The sequence below is a fragment of the Cebus imitator genome, unplaced genomic scaffold (assembly GCF_001604975.1).
Source record: "Cebus imitator isolate Cc_AM_T3 unplaced genomic scaffold, Cebus_imitator-1.0 Scaffold283, whole genome shotgun sequence".
In the NCBI taxonomy this organism is placed as follows: Eukaryota; Metazoa; Chordata; class Mammalia; order Primates; family Cebidae; genus Cebus; species Cebus imitator.
In genome coordinates, this window is record NW_016107598.1 from 3,476,857 (window position 1) to 3,499,226 (window position 22,370).

Below are 22,370 nucleotides of genomic sequence, written 5' to 3' on the forward strand. Positions count from 1 at the left end.
GCTTAAGTCATTTCTCAGTGGAAATTATGTGAAATTATAAATACAGCAACTCTTACCTACTCCCTTCTGTAACATTCAACTATTTTACAACATCTTTGGTTTCATGAGCCAATTCTATTTTTTCTAGGTGTTTAAAAATATTCACCTGGTCGATTTTATTCTAACATTTTTAATTACTTCAATAGTTATTTGGGAACAGGTGGTGTTTGATTAGATGGATAAGTTCTTTAGTGGTAACTTTTGAGATTTTGATGCATGCATCACATGATCAGTGCACACTGCACTCAATGTGTAGTCTTGTATCCCTCACCCACCTCCAACCTTACCCTCTAAATCCTGAGAGTCATTATATCATTCTCGTGCCTTTTTATCCTCATAGCTTATCTCCCACTTATAAGTCAGAATGTACAATCGGTTTTTTATTCCTAAATTACTTCACTTAGAATAATGCTCTCCCATTCCATACAAGTTGTTCTTAATGCCATTATTTTGTTTCTTTTTATGGTTTAGTAGTATTACATGGTGTATATATCTAGTATGCATATATGTGTATATATATGAATATGCATATATGTATATATATATACATTTTCTTAACCACCTGTTGATTGGTTGATGGGCATTTAGGCTGCTTCCATATTATTTAAATTGTGAACTGTGCTGTTGTAAATATGTATGTGCATGGGTTTTTTTCATATAAAGACATTTTCCTCTTGGAAGATACATAGTAGTGGGACTTCTGGATCAAAGGGTACTTCTACTTTCAGTTCTTATGGTAATATTCATACAGTTTTCCATAGTAGTTTTACTAGTTTACATTCTCACAGCAGCATAAAACTGTTCCCTTTATACCACATCCATACCAACATTGTATTATTTGGGATTTTTAACTTATGGTCATTCTTGCAGGAGTACAGTGGTGTTGCATTGTGGTTTTGATTTGTGTTTCCTGATAATTAGTGAAGTTGAGCATTTTTTCATATGTTGGCCATTTACATATCTCTTTTTATGAATCGTCTATTCATGACTGTAGCCTACTTTTTGATGGGGTAATTTGTTTTTCTCTTGTGGATTTTTTTTTTTTTTTTTTAGTTCTTTGTAGATTCTGACATTTGTTCTTTGTCAGATGCATAGTTTATGGATATTTTCCACTATTCTGTGAGTTGTCTGTTTACACAGCTGATTATTTCTTTTGCCAGCTGAGCTTTTAAGTTTAATTAAATCGCAACTATTTATCTTTATTTTAGTTGCATTCGCTTTTGAATTTTTGGTCATAAGGTTTTTGTCCAACCCAATATCTAGAAGAGTTTTTCCAATGCTATCTTCTAGAATTTTTATTGTTTCAGGTCTTAGATTTAATTATTTGATCCATTGTGAGTTGATTTTTTTATAAGGTGAGAGACAAGGATGCAGTTTCATTCTTCTACCTGTGAATGGCAAATTATGCCAGCCCCATTTGTTGAATAGAGTATCATTTCCCCATTTTATGTTTTTACTTGTTTCGTCAAAGATCAGTTGGGTGCAAATATTTGGCTTTATTTCTGGATTCTCTATTCTGTTCCATTGATCTACTTGCCTGTTATTAGGCCAATATCATGTTGCTTTTGTAACTATAGCCTTCTAATATAGTTTGAAGTTAGGTAATGTGATGCTTCCAGATTCGTCCTTTTTTCTTAGTCTTTCTTTGGTTATGCAGGTTTCAAAGCTGATTATCAAATTAAGAATGCATCCATTTTCACAATAGCTGCAAAAAGGAAAAAAAAAATACTTAGGAATATACCCAACCAGGAAGGTGAAAGACCTCTACAAAGAAAACTACAAAATACAACTGAAAAAATCATAGATGAAACAAACAAATGGAAATACATCCCATGCTCATGGATGGGTAGATCAATTTTGTGAAAATGACCATATTGTCAAAAGAAATCTATAAATCCAATTTAATTCTCATCAACATACCATCGTTATTCTTAACAGAACTAGAAAAAAAAATCCTAAATTTAATATGGGTTTTATCATAATTTTTGACCTTTAATAACAAATGTAAATCCTTAATTTTAGGTTGTGATAATATAGAAATTGTACTCTAGAAAGACATAGTAAATTATCAATCTTACTAAACATGCATGTACATATACATGTCAATTTCTTTTAAAACAAGACACAGCACCACTTAACTAGCGAATAGATATGTTGTGAAATACAATACTTTGAAGACAGCTTGAAATAATAATTATTATTCTATATAACTATAGTTTACATGATTATATCCAAATTTTTATCTTCCATAGAGCCTCTTAATCCTTCCCTCCTATAAATAAAATATGGAAACATAAACTTTTCAGCATGCGGAAAAATATATACAAAGAATACAAAAAATTTATAAATTTTGAGGAAAATAGCTAAATCAAGCCATAAATCTCCTTTAATCTACACATCAGGGAAGCACTTTATGATCAAAGTAGTACAGATTTACAGAAGCCTAGTTGTCTTTGACACTAAAAAATCTTACCATTAACCAATTCTTACAAAAGGTATTCTCCAGCATAAGGTTTGATTAAAAACTAATATACGTGTATATTTATAATTATACACACATAGATTATGCCATACACACACAAACACACACTCACACACAGACACACACACATACACACACACGCACACGAGATATTGATGCTAGAGAAAATAGTGGAAGAGTTTACAACAAAATATTTCATACAAATCATCCAGGAGCAGATACAGATAAAAGAAAAACAAACCTTACATAGTGCCAAAGATTAATAATGTTCATTTATTATGCTTATAAGTCAGAATTAATTCACATAAAACATATGCTACACCACATATAACAAAATATTGATATCCATTGCTCAGTGAGAACTCCACCTAACAAAACAGGAAATCTAATAAAAATTGATAAAAATATGATCCAAAATGTAACATCCCATTATTAATTCACTAGTGTCATTCCGAAAGCTTGCTAATGTTTCTTATATATTGTCTATTTTATCCACTTGCAGTTTGTTTTTAGGACATTTGTTCTATTTTTTTAACATCTGTGAATAAATATAATACAATGTTTAAAATTTCAGTAATTATAGAAATATAAATTCATGCAATTTTGATATACTTTATTTTACTATTTTAATATTTTATGAATCATACAATAGTTTAATAACTTCTGCTGCCTTCTTCAAAAGGCTATATTTTTTGTTATTTTGTGACATGACAATAAATACATTGACAATTTTCCTATCAAGTAATATCACCTCCCTTTGAAGCCTGGCAAACTTTGTAGCTGTCTCAACAAAAAGAAAGTAATGAAAATAATTCAGCTAAAGTTTCAAAGCTCTTGTGGAAGCACAGCATGTTCTCTCTCTGTTTCTCTTTCTTTCTTTCTGTTTATTATTTTCACGTCTCCTTTTTCCTCACTATTACCCAACACTTCATCAATTCAAAATGTAGTCTCCATAATAAATGACAACTTGGTAGAGAGACACAAATATATGCCTAAAAATCTTGGTAGCCCACTAGCACTTTGAGCTTTTCCACACAAATCACTAAGTACGAAAGTGAATGAATGATCTTCAGATAATTACAGACTCAGACACCATAGGAAAGTAGCTACCTAAGAAACTCTGTGGAAGGAGTTAACTGAGCCCACCTAACACACAGACTCTGAGAGATGATAATAAGATTACAGTTGTTTTAAGGCTACATTTGGGAACAAATTGTTATGCAGTGATACATAGCTGGAATAATAATTCCACATATTTTAAATTACACATTTGTAATAAAATTACAATTAATATAAATCTACATAAGTGGGAAACCACATTTTGAAAATATCTGTACCCCAAATAGGAGAGTCAACATAACATCGTAGTTAAGAGCTGGTACTCTGGATCCAGAAGGCCTTGATTAAAGTCTCAGAAACCACTATAAAGTGATGTGGGGTTGGACAAGTTACTTGGATTTTATTTGCCTCAGCTTCCTCCCCAATGAAATGGCAATGGTTGCCATAACATTATCAATAGCATGAGGTTGCTGAAAGAATGAATGGAATAATATTGAAAAGCACTAAAACAATTGTTTGTATGGCAAAATAAAATTTGCATTATTATCATTAAACAAACCAAAAAATTTCCATAATAATAATTTTAGTGTTCATATACAGTAATTACATAATATAGCTTCAAAATATGTTTCTAATGTAAATAATAAAAATGACAGTATTTACTACTTCAAGCATGTGGGAGTTAAATTTGTAGCATAAACCAAGTGCTGTCCAACTGTGACCTCTTGGTCAAATCTGGTCAACGACTTGATAAAATTTAAAAAATAATTGATACAGAAATTGCACACCACAAAACTATACACTTTACCCATTTAATGTGTATAATTCAGTGGTATTTAACACATTTGCAAGGTTGTGCCAGTATCTAGATACAAAGTATTTTTTTCCACATCAAAAGGTAACTTTGTACTCTTTTGACAGGCATCTCACATTCTGCCACCCTCCATGCCTTGCACTCTGGCATTATGTGTTAGCATTATTCTATAGCCTATTGGGTAATATTTGTTAATGCAAATAAGTATGTAACTTCAACAAAATGTTAAATGAAACATTTTGTTGTTTCTTGATAAAACAAAGTGTTTCGTTTAACAATTTGTTGAAGTTATATGCTTATTTGCATTGAAAAATATTACTCAATAGGCTATAACATGCCCTATTTGTTTCTAAATAGCAATTCTGTGATATATAAAATTAAATTTTTATGTTCTATTTGTTCTGTTATTAAATATATTCAAAAATGTTGTGATTTATATTGTTATGAATTCTTTCCAATTTAATATTGAAGTCTCCTTTTTGAGAATAGCCATAAATCAAGACCCTGGAAAGCCCTGATGGGGGTGGGGAGGTGAGTTTCAGGTGTATGTTAGGTAAAGTATAATGAAATGAGAAAGTAAGACCAAAATGCATCAAATAGGATAAGTTTATTACTCAGAGTTCCTAAGTGATGTTTATGATGATGACAGAAAACTAACAGAAAGTTCAGAGGTGGCAGAGAGCTCAACGTGCTACCTGGAAGTGGACGGGAGAACCTCTGTGGGAGAGGCTCTTATTAAGGCCCATAGTCAATATTTCCTAAACTTCTCTGTAGGAGTTGAGAAATGGCTACCTAAAGGAAACACACATGAAGGGGAAAATTATTATATGACTCTGCTATTGATCATTAGGTTATATCATGGTCACCACCATTGTGAGTGAAGTGTTGCATTTCTGGCCATTAGGATGAGAAAAAAGTAGATTCTGTCTCAAACAACTACACGAGGGAGGGAAGTTTTAATAAAGTCAAAAGTGACAAGCTATGACTAGGTCTTAAACAACCCATGTTGTCAAAAAAGGAATGCTGGGGCAGGACAAACTTATGACAAGAAGGTGGACACATATTTTAGAAGAAAACTTTGACCTACTCACTTCCAGATTGATAGCATAAAAAGTACCCTGAATCGTCTCTGAAATGTAAGAAGGATAAATGGTAAAAATTGTTTTTAGAGACAACAATTTAAACATGTTAGGAGAAGTTGACTGCAGTGGCATGCACCTATAGTCCCAGCTACTCAGGAGGCTGAGGAGAGAAGATTACTTGAGCCCAGGAGCTCAAGGGCCAGCCTGGGAAACTTTGTGAAACCACACCTCTTTATGGTTTTACTGTTTTCTGGTTTAGGAAAAAAAACAGTGCAGCTCACAGCCAGCACTCATTTAGTTTTTACAGAAATACACTCTTTGAGGCTGAAGCAAATCTGATTCATTTTCAATGTGAACATACATTGTAAAAGCTCTTCTTGGAGTTATATCTAAACAGAATGAACATCAGAGTCATCTGAATCATCTATTTGAGAAAAACTGAATTAATCAAATTAATCTTCAACCAACAACTGCTTGAGAACAATGTTAAGATCATGCTACATTTTCCAGGATTTGACATTTTCAGTGATCAAAAATTTCTATATTTCGTAAACTTAAATACTACTACTAAAAATAGAATGCTAAAAGTAGAATGATTTTTTTTTGTTTCCAAAGTTATTATGCTAGAGCATGCAAAAATAGTAATAAAAGCAAGATAATTTTGTGGCAAAATTATCTCGCAGTAAATGCTGCATCTGAAAGTACTGCCTGTAAGTATTCTCTGGGCGAACAGAGAAAAGGGTTAAAAAAAAATAAAATTAATTAACAAATTGAACAATATATTAGGAATTGCCCTTAAGATATGCAGCAAATAAATAAACATTTATTAAGGAACATCTACTGCGGTTTGTTAAAAACAGCAAGACCTTGTGGCACTTAACCAATGACTTACTTTCTAGCCTACCTTCACTCAGTGCAACAGAAATTTTACTGGAAGCATGTGCAGACTAGACAATTGAACTCCCCATCTGTGAAATCACTACAAGAGAACTATATTGTGTTTTTGGGAGGGAGTAAGATTCCTGAATTTTTCACACACAGACACTTCATCTGTATGTTAAAGAGGCTAAATTCCAGACAAGAGAGACCAGAAAAGTTTCTCTTCTTTCATCTAGCTGCTGTCAAAACACGGAAGTTTTACTCAGGCAAAGCATACTAGGAACACTGAGTACCAAATAATCATTATAATAATTCATTTATAGGATGGAGGTTCCACAAAGGAAGAAGCAAATTAAGACTGCAGGCTAGTGCCTTACTCTTTGGGGGCTGAGGTTGGCACCTTTTTCCCAAGGAAGAAGTCACACCATTAAAGAAAGGGTTTCTAAAGCTCTCATGGAGTAATTTACTTTATTTGAAAGAATGTATAGGAAGTTCAATTTTAAAGGTATTGTCAAGATATGAAAGGATTTTTGGTAACAGTAAAAGAAGATGGTAATTTCATGAGTGATACAAACAAGACCACAAGAAAGCTAATCAGAAAAAGAGAGAGAGAGCGATAGAAAAGAAGATCGTTTCTTGTATCCAAATCACCCTGAAATGCCACAAAAACTATCACTGCGAAAGTGCCTAAATGTTATTGGATCAGGGTATGAAGCAATTTACGCTCCAAGGGCAATACCACAAGCAAAAGATCAATCAGCCAATAAATTGTGAAGGTTGAGAGCTAGACTGAGCACGTAAAACTAACAAACAAAAAAACAGAAAAGAATCAAAGGTGTTCCTATTTAAATCACTGTTATTCTATGGTTTGTGAAAATGACCAAGTGTGCACTTTCTGAGCAGAAATATCAAGGACATAACACTGTGAGGGAAAAATCTTCATAAAAATAATTCATCTATTCACCAAACAAATAAGTTAGAATTAAAAGAAGATGGGAGTATAATTTCCAGAGTAACTACAATATACTATTTAAAATATTGAGGGCTTAACAAACTATATAAGGAGTAAAAAGAAATAGGAACGTGGGATCACTATATGGGGTAAATGGGCAATAAAACATCCCTGTGGTACTCTCCAGGCACAGTGACTCATGCCTGTAGTCCCAGCACTTTAGGAGGCCAAAGCGGTGGATAACCTGAGGTCAGGAGTTTGAGACCAGCCTGGACAACATGGAAAACCCTGCCTGTACTAAAAATACAAAAATTAGCTGGGCATGGTGGCACACACTTGTAGTCACAGCTACTCAGGAGGCTGAGGCAGAAACATTGCCTGATCTTCTGGGATGTGGAGCTTGCAGTGAGCTGAGATTGCACCACTGTACTCAAGCCTGGGCAACAGAGCAAGACTCCATAAATAAATATATAAAATGTAAAAAGTAAAAGCCTTTAATGGACTTGATATGCTCAGACAAATAAACTTACTTTCAGTGTTATCTTTATGTTTATCATTCAGTTGTAAAGAAAACACTATGAAATTACCACGAATTCATCATGATCAACCAATGAAGCCTTTAAATTGAGCAGTCTTCTGGATTGAGTTTGCCATGCATCACAAAGAAGCAAAACACCTTTGAGTTACAACCATGATGTCACCTGTTTCCAGTACCACTCTTTGGCTGTAATGGGGTTCCTGCTGGCCTGTGTGGCAACTGTGATATTTATCATCAAAAAATGTTGCATGTTTTGTTTCTGGAAATTTGATAGAACTCAAAGGAAAAAAAAAAGAGATTAGTTGTATTAGTTGTATTTGAAGCTGAGAAACCTGATAGATGGGATTTCTTCAGCTTATTCCAACAAGAAAGGTTATGATGCAAGACTTTTCTTTCCATGACAGAATATCTTTTCAAAACTTACTTACCTTGTCAAGTAAAAAATTGTTTTTTGGAGATTTAATACCTATTTAATGATTAGAAATATATTTTTTTGGGGGGGAAGATCCAAGATGGCTGAATAGGAACAGCTCTGAAGTGCAGTTCCCAGAAAGAACAACACAGAGGGAGAGTGCCTACTGCATTTCAATATAAATTTTCACTGCCCACAGACTAGGAGATTCCTGGGTCGAAAAGTGCTATGAGTTTCCAGCACAGCAGTTTCAGCCACTGCTGGATTGGCGCACAGAAACTCACACAGATCTGGGAGCTATTTCTACTGGTACCTGGAATGCCTGGGAGACAGAGCCACCCATTCAACTGAAAGGGAGGGGGCAGAGACAGAGAGCCAGGCAATCTGGCTCAGCAGGTACCACCCCCACAAAATAAGCAATCTGAAATGCTCTGGATTGAGAGTTTTGCAGCAAGTGCAGCTAGATCCAGAACTGTCCAGCTCATTGAGGGGAAGGGTGACCACCACTTCCGAGGCAGTCTGCCACTACTGAGACAGTTCACACAGCAGCTGGGAAGAGCCTGTGGCAGCTCAGCAACACCTCTGCTGGCAGACTGTGACTAGACTACTCCCTGCGGGGCCGGGCATCTATGAAAAAAGTCAGCAGCATGACAAGAACTTATAAATAAAGCCAACCTTCCTAGGACAGAGCACCTGGGAAAAGAGGCAGTTATGAATTCTGTTGTAGCAGACTTAAAGGCACCTGCCCAGCAGCTCTGCACAGAACAACAGAGCTCTCAGCATAGCAATTGAGCTCCTATAAGGGACAGACTGTCTCCTCAAGTAGCTCCCCAACCCCTATATATACAAAGAGACACCTCATAAAGGAGAGCTCAGGCCAACATCTGGCAGGTACCCTTCTGGGACAAAAATAACAAGAAAAGAAACCAGCAGCAACCTTTACTGTTCTGCAGCACCCATGGGTGATCTCCAGGCAAGTAGGGTCTGGAGTCAGCCTCCAGCAGTCCTACAGCAGAGGGTCCCAAATGTTAGAAGGAAAACTAAGAAACAGAAAGAAATAACTTCAACATCAACAAAAAGGATGCAAACTTAGAGACCTCATCCGAAAGTCACCAACTACAAAGACCACAGGTAGATAAATCCACTAAGATGGGAAGAAACTGGTGCAAAAAGACGAAAACACCAAAAACCATAATGCCTCTCCTCCTCCAAAGGATCACAACTCCTCAACAACTAGGAATCAAAAATATATGGAGAATGAACTTGATGAATTGACAGAAACAAGTTTCAGAAGGTGGGTAATAACAAACTTCTCAGAGCTAAAAGAACATGTGCTAACCCAATGCAAAGAAACTAAGAACCTAGAAAAAAGGTTAGATGAGATGCTAACTAGAATAAATAGCTCAGAAAAGAATATAAATGACTTGATGGAGCTGAAAAACACAGCACGAGAACTTCGTGAAGCATACACAAGCTTCAATAGCCAAATCTACCAAGCAGAAGGGAGGATATCAGAGATTGAAGATCAACTCAATGAAATAAAATGAGAAGGCAAGAATAAAGAAAAAAGAGTGAAAAGAAATGAACAAAGCCTCCAACAAATATGAGATTATGTGAAAAGACCTGATCTACATTTGCTAGGTGTACCTGAATGTGATGGAGAGAATGAATCCAAGCAGGAAAACATTCTTCAGGATATTATCCAGGAAAACTTCCCCAATCTAGCAAGCCAGACCACCATTCAAGTCCAGGAAATAGAAAACTGCAAAGATACTCTTCAAGAAGAGCAACCCCAAGGCGCATAATCGTCAGATTCACCAGGGTTGAAATGAAGGGAAAAATGCTAACAGTAGCCAAAGAGAAAGGTCTAGTTACCCACAAAGAGAAACCCATCAGATTCACAGTGGATCTCTCTGCAGAAACCCTACCAGCCAGAAGAGAGTGGGAACCAATATTCAACATCCTTAAAGAAAAGAACTTTCAATCTAGATTTTCAAATCCAGCCAAACTAAGCTGCATAAGTGAAGGATAAAAAGAATCCTTTATGGACAAGCAATTGCTGAGAGATTTCCTCACCATCAGGCCTGCCTTACAGAAGCACTTGAAAGAAGCACTAAACTAGGAAAGGAACAACCAGCACCAGCCACTGCAAAACACATACCAAATGGTAAAGACCATCAACACAATGAAGAAAATGCATCAACTAACAGGCAAAACATCCAGCTAACATCAAAAGGGCAGGATCAAATTCACACATAACAATATTAACATTAAATGTAAATGGGCTAAATGCCCCAGTCAAGACACACAGACCGGCAAATTGGATAAAAAGTCAAGACCCATTGGTGTGCCATATTCAGGAGACCCACCTCATGTGCAAGGACACATATAGGCTCAAAATAAAGGGATGGAGGGATATTTATTAAGCAAATTGAGAGCAAAAAAAAAAAAAAGCAGAAGTTACAATCCTAGTCTCTGATAAAATGGACTTTAAACCAACAAAGATCAAAAGAGACAAAGGAAGGGTATTACATAATGGTAAAAGAATCAATACCTCAAGAAGATCTAATAATCCTACATATATACACACCCAATACAGGAGCACCCAGGTACATAAAGCAAGCTCTTAATGACATATAAAGAGACTTAGACTCCCACACAATAATAGTGGGAGACTTTAACAGTCCACTGTCAATATTAGATAGATCAATGAGATGGAAAACTAACAGGAACATCCAGGACTTGAAATCAGACCTGAAACAAGCAAATCTAATAGACATTTACATAACTCTCCACCCCAAATCCACAGAATATACATTCTTCTCAGCACAACATCACACCTACTCTAAAATTGACTACATAATTGGAAATAAATCACTCCTCAGCAAATGCAAAAGAACGGAAATCATAACAAGAAGTCTCTCAGACCACAGTGCAATGAAGTTAGAACTCAGAATTCAGAAACTAACTCAGAACCGCACAGCTTCATGGAAACTGAACAACTGGCTCTTGAATGTTGACTGGATTAACAATGAAATAAAGGCAGAAATAAATATGTTCTCTGAAACGAACAAGAAAGAAGAAACAACATACAGGAATCTCTGGGACATATTTAAAGCAGTCTCTAGAGGAAAATATATAGCAACAAATTCCCAAATGAGAAGCAAAGAAAGATCTAAAATTGACACCCTATCGTCAAAAAAAAAAAACCCAAAACCTAGCAGAACACAAGAAATAACTAAGATTAGAGCAGAACTGAAGGAGATAGAGACACAAAAAACCCTTAAAAAAATCAATAAATTTTTTTTCAATAAATAAATCAATAAACCAGGAGCTGGTTTTTTCAAAAGATCAACAAAATAGATCACTAGCCAGATTAATAAAAAAGAAAAAAAGAATAATCAAACAGATTCAATAAAAAATGGTAAAGGGGATATCACCACAGATTCCACAGAAATACAAATCATTATCAGAGATTATTAAAAACAACTCTATGCACATAAACTAGTAAACCTGGAAGCAATGGATAAATTCCTGGACTCTTGCATTCTCCCTAGCCTAAACCAGGAAGAAGTCAAAACCTGAATAGACCAATAACAAGGGCTGAAGTTGAGGCAACAATTAATAACCTACCAACCAAAAAAAACCTAGGTCCAGATGGGTTCAAGCCGCATTCTTCCAGACGTACAAGGAGGAGCTGGTACCATTCTTTCTGAAACTATTCCAAACAATCCAAAAAGAGGGAATCCTTCCCAAATCATTTTATGACACCAACATTATCCTGATACCAAAACCCAGCAGAGACTCAACAGGAAAAAAAAAAAACTTCGGGCCAATATCTATGATGAACTTAGATGCAAAAATCTTCAATAAAATACTGGCAAACTGACTGCAACAGTACATCAAAAAGCTTATACACCATGATCAAATAGGCTTCATCCCAGGGATGCAAGGCTGGTTCAACACATGCAAATCTATAAACATAGTTCACCACATAAACAGAACCAAAGACAAAAACCACATGATTATCTCAATAGATGCAGATAAGCCCTTTGACAAAATTGAATAGCCCTTTATGCTAAAAACCCTCAATAAACTAGGTATTGACAGAACGTATCTCAAAATAATAAAAGCTATTTATGACAAATTCACAGCCAATATCATACTGAATGGACAAAAACTGGAAGCATTCACTTTGAAATCTGGCACTAGACAAGGATGCCTTCTCTCACCACTCCTATTCTATATAATATTGGAAGTTCTAGCCCAAGCAATCAGTCAAGAAAAAGAAATAAACGGTATTCAATTAGGAAAGGAAGGAGTCAATTTGTCCCTATTTACAGACAACATGTTTGTATATTTAGAAGACCCCATTGTCTCAGCCCAAAATCTCCTGAAACTGATAAGCACCTTCAGCAAAGTCTGAGGATATAAAATCAATGTGCAAAAATCACAAGCATTCCTATACACAAATAACAGACTAAAAGAGAGCCAAATCAAGAACGAACTGCCACTCACAATTGCTACAAAGAGAATAAAATACCTAGGAACACAAATAAGAAAGAATGTAAAGGACCTCTTCAAGGAGAACTACAAAGCACTACTCAAAGAAATAAGAGAGGACACAAACAGATGGAGAAACATTCCATGCTATGGTTAGGAAGAATCAATATTATCAAAATGGCCATACTGCCCAAAGTAATTTACAGATTCAATGCTATCCCCATCAAGCTACCAATGACCTTCTTCACAGAACCGGAAAATCCCACCTTAAACTTCATGTGGAACCAAAAGAGAGCCCACATAGCCAAGTCAATTCTAAGCAAAAAGAACAAAGCTTGAGGCATCACACTACCTAACTTCAAACTATACTACAAGACTACAGTAATCAAAACAGCATGGTACTGGTACCAAAACAGAGATATAGACCAATGGAACAGAACAGAGGCCTTAGAGGCAACACCACAAATATACAACCATCTGATCTTTGACAAACATGACAACAACAAGCAATGGGGAAAGGATTCCCTGTATAATAAATGGTGTTGGGAAAACTGACTAGCCATGTGCAGAAAGCAGAAACTAGACCCCTTCCTGACACCTTACACTAAAATTAACTCCAGATGGATTAAAGACTTAAACATAAGACCTAACACCTTGAAAACCCTGGAAGAAAATCTAGGCAAAACCATTCAGGACATAGGCATAGGCAAGGATTTCATAACTAAAACACCAAAGCATTGGCAACAAAAGCCAAAATAGACAAATGTGACCTAATCAAACTCCACAGATTCTGTACAGAAAAAGAAACGGTCATTAGAGTGAATCAGCAACCAACAGAATGGGAAAAATGTTTGCAATCTACCCATCTGAAAAAAAGGCTAATATCCAGAATCTACAAAGAACTAAAACAGATTTACAAGAAAAACACAAACAAGCCCATTCAAAAGTGGGCAAAGGATATGAACAGACACTTTATAAAAGAAGACATATATGAGGCCAACAAACATATGAAAAAATGGTCATCATCACTGGTCATTAAAGAAATGCAAATCAAAACTACATTGAGATACCATCTCACACGAGTTAGAATGGCGATCATTAAAAAATCTGGAGACAACAGATGCTGGAAAGGATGCGGAGAAATAGGAACACTTTTACACTGTTGGTAGGAGTGTAAATTAGTTCAGCCATTGTGGAAGACAGTGTGGCAATTCCTCAAGGACCAGAAATAGAAATTCCATTTGACCCAGCAATCCCATTACTGGATATATATCTAAAGGATTATAAATCATTCTATTATAAGGACACATGCACACAAATGTTCTTTGTGGCACGGTTTACAATAGCAAAGACTTGGAACCAACCTAAATGCCCAACGATGATAGACTTGACAGGGAAAATGTGGCACATATACACCATGTAATGCTATAAAGCCATAAAAAATGATGAGTTTGTGTTCTTTGTAGGAACATGGATGAACCTGCAAACCATGATTCTCAGCAAACTGACACAAGAACAGAAAATCAAACACCACATGATCTCACTCATAGGCGGGTGTTGAACAATGAGAACACATGGACACCGGGCAGGGAGCATCACACACTGGGATCTGTGGGAAGGAAATAAGAGAGGGACAGTGAGGGGTGGGGAGTTGGAGAGGAATAACATGAGGAGAAATGCCAAATATAGGTGATGGGGAGGAAGGCAGCAAATCACACTGCCATGTGTGTACCTATGCAACAATCCTACAAGTTCTTCACATGTACCCCAAAACCTAAAAGGCAATAAAATAAAATAAAATAAAATAAAATAAAATAAAGAACATCTAGTAAGAGTTGTTAAGAACAGCAAGGGCCTGTGGCATTTAAACAATGGCTTGTTTTCTAGCCTACCCTCACTCAGTGTGACAGACATTCTACTGCAGGCAGGTGTAGACAACAGCATGAAGCTCTACCTCCATGAAATTTCCACAGCAGGGTTATATTATTTTTTTGGAGGGGAAAGCCTCCCGAGTTTTTCATTCACACACTTCATGTATATGCTACAGAGGCTAAATTCCAGGAAAGAGAGGCCAAAAATGTGTCCCTTCTTTCATCTAGCCACTGTCGTAACACAGAGCTTTTAACTCAGGCACAGAATACTAAGAACTCTGGGTGAGTACCAAATAGTCACTGCCATAGTTCAATCATAGGATGGAGATTTGCTGAGAAAAGAAGCAAACTAAAAAAGAGACTAACATCTTATTCTGAGTGGCGCAAATTTTGCCACTCCCTCTGCCCCAAGCTCTGGAACCAATGTTGTTGACACATATCACCCAAAGAAAGTGTCAGGCCATGAAACTAAGAGCTCTAAAGCTCTCATGAGAGTAATTTACTTTATTTGAAAGAATATGTAGGCAGTTCAAGCATAAATGTGTGCTTATTATATGAAGGGCTTAATAGTAGACAGTTTAAAAGAAGGTGATAATTTCATGAGAGACACAAGATCATGAGCACGCTAATAACAAAACAGAACAAAACAAAAAACAATGAAAAAGACAGAAAAGTAGAGCCTTTCTTGTGACCTGAAATATCTCAAAAACCATCACTGCTAATGTGCCTGAATGATATTTTATCAGATTGTGGAAAAATGTTTGCCCCGGGCTATTACCAAAAGTGAAGGATGAGCAAACCAGTAATTTATGAAGGCTAACAGCTAGATTGGGCATGAAAAACCAAGGAATAAGCAAGCAAACAAAAAAGAGCCAAAGAGGGCTTCTACTAAAACCTTTGCTATTATAGGCCCATGAAAATGCCCCAGGATGTACCCTCTGTGTAGAAATATCAAGGAAATGACATTACAGAGGAAAGAGATTTTATTAAATAATTCATCTACTCACTAAAGAAATAACAATTGCAATTTTTAAAAGGTGTGGGTCCACTTTTGAATGGCCTTGTTAGTTTTTTTCTTGTAAATCTGTTTTAGTTCTTTGTAGATTCTGGATATCACCTCTTGGTCAGAGTGTTAGATTGCAAAAATTTTTTCCCATTTTGTTGGTTGCCGATTCTCTCTAAACAGTCATTCTCTAAATGACTGTTTCTTTTGCTGTGCAGGAGCTGTGGAGTTTGATTAGGTCCCATTTGTCTATTTTGGCTTTTGTTGCCAATGCTTTTGGTGTTTTGGTAATGAAGTCCTTGCATATGCCTATGTCCTGAATGGTTTTGCCTAGGTTTTCTTCTAGGGTTTTTATGGTGTTAGGTCTTATGTCTGGAGTTAATTTTAGTGTAAGGACATGAACAGACACTTTACAAAAGAAGACATACATGAGGCCAACAAACATTTAAAAATTGTCATCACCACTGGTCATTAGAGAAATGCAAATCAAAACTACATTGAGATACCATCTCATGCCAGTTAGAATGGCTATCATTAAAAAATCTAGAGACAACAGATACTGGAGAGGATGTGGAGAAATAGGAACACTTTTACACTGTTGGTGGGAGTGTAAATTAGTTCAACCATTGTGGAAGACAGTGTGGTGATTCCTCAAGGACCTAGAAATAGAAATTCCATTTGACGCAGCAATCCCATTACTGGGCATATATCCGAAGGATTATAAATCGTTCTACTATAAGGACACATGCACATGAATGTTCATCGCAGCACTGTTTACAATAACAAAGACTTGGAACCAACCCAAATGCCCATTGATGATAGACTGACAGGGAAAATGTGGCATATATACACCATGGAATAATATGCAGCCGTCAAAAATGATGAGTTTGTGTCCTTTGTAGGGACATGGATGAACCTGGAAACCATCAGTCTCAGCAAACTGACACAAGAACAGAAATCAAACACCGCATGTTGTCACTCATGCGGTGGGTGTTGAACAATGAGAACACATGGACACATCACACACTAGGGTTTTTTGGGGGTAATAGGGGAGGGACAGTGGGGGGTGGAGAGTTGGGGAGAGATAGCATGGGGAAAAATGCCAGATACAGGTGATGGGGAAGAAGGCAGCATATCACATTGCCGTGTGTGTACCTATGCAACAATCTTGCATGTTCTTCACATGTACCCCCAAACCTAAAATGCAATTAAAAAAAAATAAAAATAAAGATGTGGGTCTAATTCCCAAAGTAACTATAACATATTATCTAAAATAAGGAGGGTTTAACAAACGTTAACAACTCTATAAAGAAATAGGAAATTCAGACCACTACATGGGGAAAAATTGGTAAAAAAAAAGAAAAGTGCTGCAAAAGGGATGAGTTGTAGATTTAACAGACAAAACTTTAATTTTGACACTATAAATATTTTCAAGGTCCTAAAGGGAACCACACCTAAAGGTGAAAAGGAAGGTAAAATAGCAATGTCACATCCAATAGAGAATACATAGAAAGAAATAGAAGTTATAATTTTTGAAAAGAAAGAAGTGAACATACCGAAATGAAAATTACAATAAGAAATGAAAAATGCACAAGCAGAATTCTGCTTTATATTTGAAGCAGAAGAAGTAAAAAGGGCCAAAAAACTTGAAGGTAGATCAATAGATATGATATAATCCAAAAAAAAAGCAGAAAAAAATTTTTAAAAATTACACAGAACTTTATATAAACTTTTGAAACACACTTAAGTACAGTAATGTATGCAAAATAGGAGTACTAGATGACAAAGCGAGAGACAAAGATTCAGTGGAAAGTATTCAAAATAATGTCCCAAACTTTCCATAAATGATTAAAAAAACCACTAATTTACACATTTCAGAGATAAAATATATTCTTAGTTTAGGAAAAACACAAAAAGATCCAAACACAGACACAACAATAATAATTGGCTGAAAGCTAAAGGATGAAAATTATAACGTGCAAAGAGAAAAACAAGTCCTGACATACAATAGAACTAAAATAACATTAATAGCTGAGTACTTATCAGAAACTAGCAGCAGTGGCATGAAAAGAAAAAAAATGTCGACCAAAATTCCTATATTCTACAAATTCATCTTTAAAATGTGAAGGGGAAATAAAGTCATTCCTAAACAAACATAAGATAAAATTTATTGCCAAGTAACCTGTCTGCCTTACAAAATTTCCAAAGAAATTATCCAGGCTGAAAGTAATAAACACAGAAAAAAAATGTTAATCCATACAAAATAAGAGCACCTGAAAAAATAATTATGGAAATTAACAAATTGTATAAATCCATATTAATTCAACTTTCTTCAACAAATTAAGGAAGTATGTAAAGCATACATGTAGCTGTATTCTTGGGCCTTTAAAATAATATATATATTTAATACATCAGTCAATAAGAGCACTAAGGTGGTATATGGATGCAAAACTGTATTGGAGCAAGAAATAATATGAAAAGTTAACTTGATTTATAACAACAACAAAAAAATGATAAAAACCTATATAAACAATGATATAGGCATATATTTGCTCTTAAAATATTTTTCACTTCTGAAAAAATATAGCATTATATAATGTAATAATAATAACAATATGATTTTGGTTGGTAAATGTAATATATACATTTAAGTGTATTAAATACAATAGAAACAGCACATGACAAGAGGAAATAAAGATTTGCATGAGATATCAATAGTAAAAAATAAATTAAAAATAAAATTGAGAAATTAACAAATACATTAATAATGAACAATGTATTTTTGTATATCAAAGATGAAATAAAAATCCTTTGTGAAAGTTGAAGAATACAAAAACCAAAACAAAAAACAAAAAACAAAAAACAAAAAACAAAGGTTATGAGAAAAGAGTTATTAAAGGGGAAAATTTACAACTGTAAAAGAAACAAAATCCAAACCTAGCAGAAAAAAAGAAAATAGTAATTAGTGCTAAAATAACCAGACTGAAGAATAAGAAATCCAGAAATATAGCCAAACATAGGGTTAACTAATTTTCGACAAGAATGTTAAAGCTGTACATTGGAGATTGAAGAATCTCTTTAACAAATCCCAGTGGGTAATCTAATTACCTATATGTAAATGAATAAAATTGAACCCCTGTAATCAAACTGTATATAAAAATAAACTCAAAATAGATCAAAAACTGAAATATAAGATCTAGAAGTACAAAACACTTAGTAGGAAGGATATGGGTATAACATTGTAACCTTGAATCTGGCAAGGTTTTTAGATCTGACACCAGCAGGAGAAGCAACCAAAATAATATTGATAAATTGGATTTAATCAAAATTAAAATCTTTGCCCATTAAAGAACACTATCGATAAAATCAAAAGAAAAATGAGAGTTTGGAGTATATATTTGCAAGTTACTTACCTGATAAGTGACTTGTATACGAAATTTATAAAGAATGCTTACAGTTAAATGTTAAAAAGTCAACCTAATCAAAAAATATTTAAAAGATCTAAACAGGAATTTTACCAAAGACTATGTAAATGTCCAATCAGAACATTTAAAAATGTTTTATGTTGGATTATATAGTTGAAAGAAACACATAATATCTTCCCAATGACAAGTAACTTTTACTTTGTGCTCATAGTCAGGGAATTAAATTGTCATGACTAAACTAAGATAATTGTTCAGAAAATCTTCCTGGAATTAAAACAAGTTATTTAGCAGATCTATAACAATATAAAATTAAAGATAAACATAAAAATAACAGTAGTCTTCTTAAGAATCCATATTAGTGATTAAAATATTTTACTGAAGAGTCTGGTTTCCATATTTTTTAACAGAATCTCTCCCCATTAGTGTGTAAAAATGCTATTTTAATTCTTATTATACATACTCAGTCAAATACACACACAGGCACATTGCATGACTATGCATTAATAGTAGAGGAAATTTATTTTGTAGCACATTGCTCCTTCTGAAGGAACTGAGTGATAAGGTTTCTTTAAAACTTTGGCCCTATTAATATGTGACATTGGTCATGTTGGGGTCACCACCTGTGGGGGGGGTCTGTCCTGCAGACCTTGATTCCACAACAGGTGATGGAATACACTCAAACACAGAGCACAGTGAACAAGCAGACTAGAAGGTCATGTGCTTCCCAAAGAGCAAAATCACAGCTACACAACACCCATTAGTTCTCCTTCCTCACATTTATTCAGTATAGATTTCACAACAAAGGCTTTGAGTAAACACACGTGTGGATAATTAACATGGTTAAGAGAGTAGTCCTTTGAAAGATTAAAGCTCGGGTACAGATGCCCAGAGCAAACACCATTAAAGGATAATGTCCCTAGTTAACCTCCCCTACCACCTCAAAGGGCCATCTGGCTCAAAGATTACATGAGTAAAAAAGCTAGTTAGAGTAGAAACAAAGGAATTTGGGGAGTTTATCTTATTATCTAATTAAAGGGGCAAAGTTGCCTTCAGCCAAGTAATGAAAACCCTTAGTCATTCCTAAATTGTTTGTGACTATATTCTATAAGTTTCCTTTAATATTTCTGCCACCATCTTGATTGAACTCCAACATATACCCGTTTTATGTTTTTACTATTAGACTCTGTCGACTAATGGGCACCAATGCACTCAGCCATGGGTCTGTCAGGTGAGGCAGTCATTGCTCTTATCCTGGCTTTGCATCCTAGAATTAACAAACAACATAAGGCAATTACAAGTACAGTAAGAAACATTCTTTTCAATTCAAGTCTCAACTCCCAGGAATGGGGTCTAACCAGGAGAAATGATTTGCACACCTTTCCATATGGCTGTTTGTTGTTGGGTGTATAGTTCTACAGCGTGAAGGGATTTTAAAATTTTAGGTTTAAGTTGCTTTACATCTTCAGTTGAATTGTAATGAAAAGTTCCCAAGAGGTCTTGTTTCACCTCATCCTAAGTATTGATTGATTCTATGGTACAGAAGTGACACAGGTATGTTTATGTTTCCAGTCACAGATTAATTGCTGTCCAAATGCCAGTGCATCCTGTCACTCCCCAACACATTCCACAGCAGTCTTGAGGGCTTGCAGACATGCAAGAACTTTTAGATGTACACTTTGCTGTAAGAGAAGTTCATTAGACACAATTTTGGCCAGATTATACAAAAGCAGTTGTTTGTACTGACTCAGTAATAGATGCCACTGCACAGTCAACTGGCAGTTGCCAGGATGACTATGGCTGAGACTGTAAAGGCTATGAGTGCAACTGTGAATATTCTGTTTATGACTTGAAACAGAGCGTGTTCTAACGTGAGGATGGCAGAGGAGCCTTGCCAATAGCATGTAAATTGTCTCCTTAATATCATGACGCTAGTAATTTTTAAATTAGATATGTTTGATTAGTGGTACATGAGGCAAGCCTGTCCCTGCACCTGGATCACAAATGTGAAGTTCTGCAGTGTAATGGAAATGTTAGTTCCTATAAGGAAAACATATGAATGGGTAGTGCAAATCAGGCACTGATCAGTGTGATTATGACTAAAGGTTATATAGTAGAGTTGCAACTGGAATTATGATATGTCCCATGCCTGGTGTTAAGGAAGGTGCTAAGATGTCCCAAGCACCATAAGGTGCCTTGGGGTGGCATGGATTTTACTCAGGGTTTGGGATATCCCATCCCCCCATCAGCCCAAATTATAGCAGAACAAGACGTGGTTATGAAACTGTGTTAATGCTATCGTAGATGAAGACATTATAAGGCTGCCCTGCAATCCGCCATGGGGGCTTCAGTCTGAAATGTTATAATTGCCTAACTGGAGTCTATGGGCTTGTTTCCCATGACAGACCTCCCTGCCAAAGTGGAATCCATTATTTTCCTGGCTTTGTGCTTTAGCACATGAAGGAATTCTTGGGAAACCAGTATGGATTGCATTGCCTGGTTTGAGGCTACCTGCCACTAAGAATCTTAAGGTATCTCCTTTACCATGATGTAGCCATACTTGTTTTGGGCAAGTGCACAATAAGGGTTAGAACCTTTATAATTTACACATAGTGAAAGGATAGTGGAGTGATATGTAGTGTTATCTGGCACTTTAGTCTAATGTGTGCCATTATTGTGGGACCCCACTGGGGTAAATCTATTCCTCTTATCCAAGTAGTTGTACTCGTAGAAGCTGAGAAAGGGGGTGTTTGTTTAAGTAACAGGGCAGAAAAAACCCTGATTCAGAAGGTGGTCTCAATATAGTGTGGCAGATACCTTTTATAATCTTTGTAAAAAAGCAAGTTAGTACTTTAAGAAAAACCTGTGCTTTTATTTTAATGTCCAGCTTACAGAAAAACTGAATAATACTTCTTTAACTTTAGCTAATATGTTTACACACAGAATTCCTTTTATAATTAACATTTTTAAAACTTGATTAGACCTTTAAAACAAAACTCATATGACATTTCCAGCATAAATTTCTCTCCATAACATCAGTCACGACTTTCACAATCTTCAACATCCCTTAAACTTTCTTTTTCTTTCTTTCTTTTCTTTCTTTTCTTTTCTTTCTTTCTTTGTTTCCTTCTTTCTTTCTTTCTTTCTCCTTTCCTTTCCTTTCCTTTCCTTTCCTTTCCCTTCCCTTCCCTTCCCTTCCCTTCCCTTCCCTTCCCTTCCTTTCCTTTCCTTTCCTTTCCTTTCCTTTCCTTTCCTTTCCTTTCCTTTCCTTTCCTTTCCTTTCCTTTCCTTTCCTTTCCTTTCCTTTCCTTTCC

General features: G+C 35.5%; 1 protein-coding gene across 1 annotated transcript in view; it reads left to right on the forward strand.

Annotated features, from left to right (window-relative positions):
* LOC108284781 (UDP-glucuronosyltransferase 2B4) overlaps positions 1-22,370 on the forward strand; it is an 89,719-nt gene that overhangs the window by 18,575 nt on the left and 48,774 nt on the right. The gene's annotated exons all lie outside the window — the stretch shown is intronic.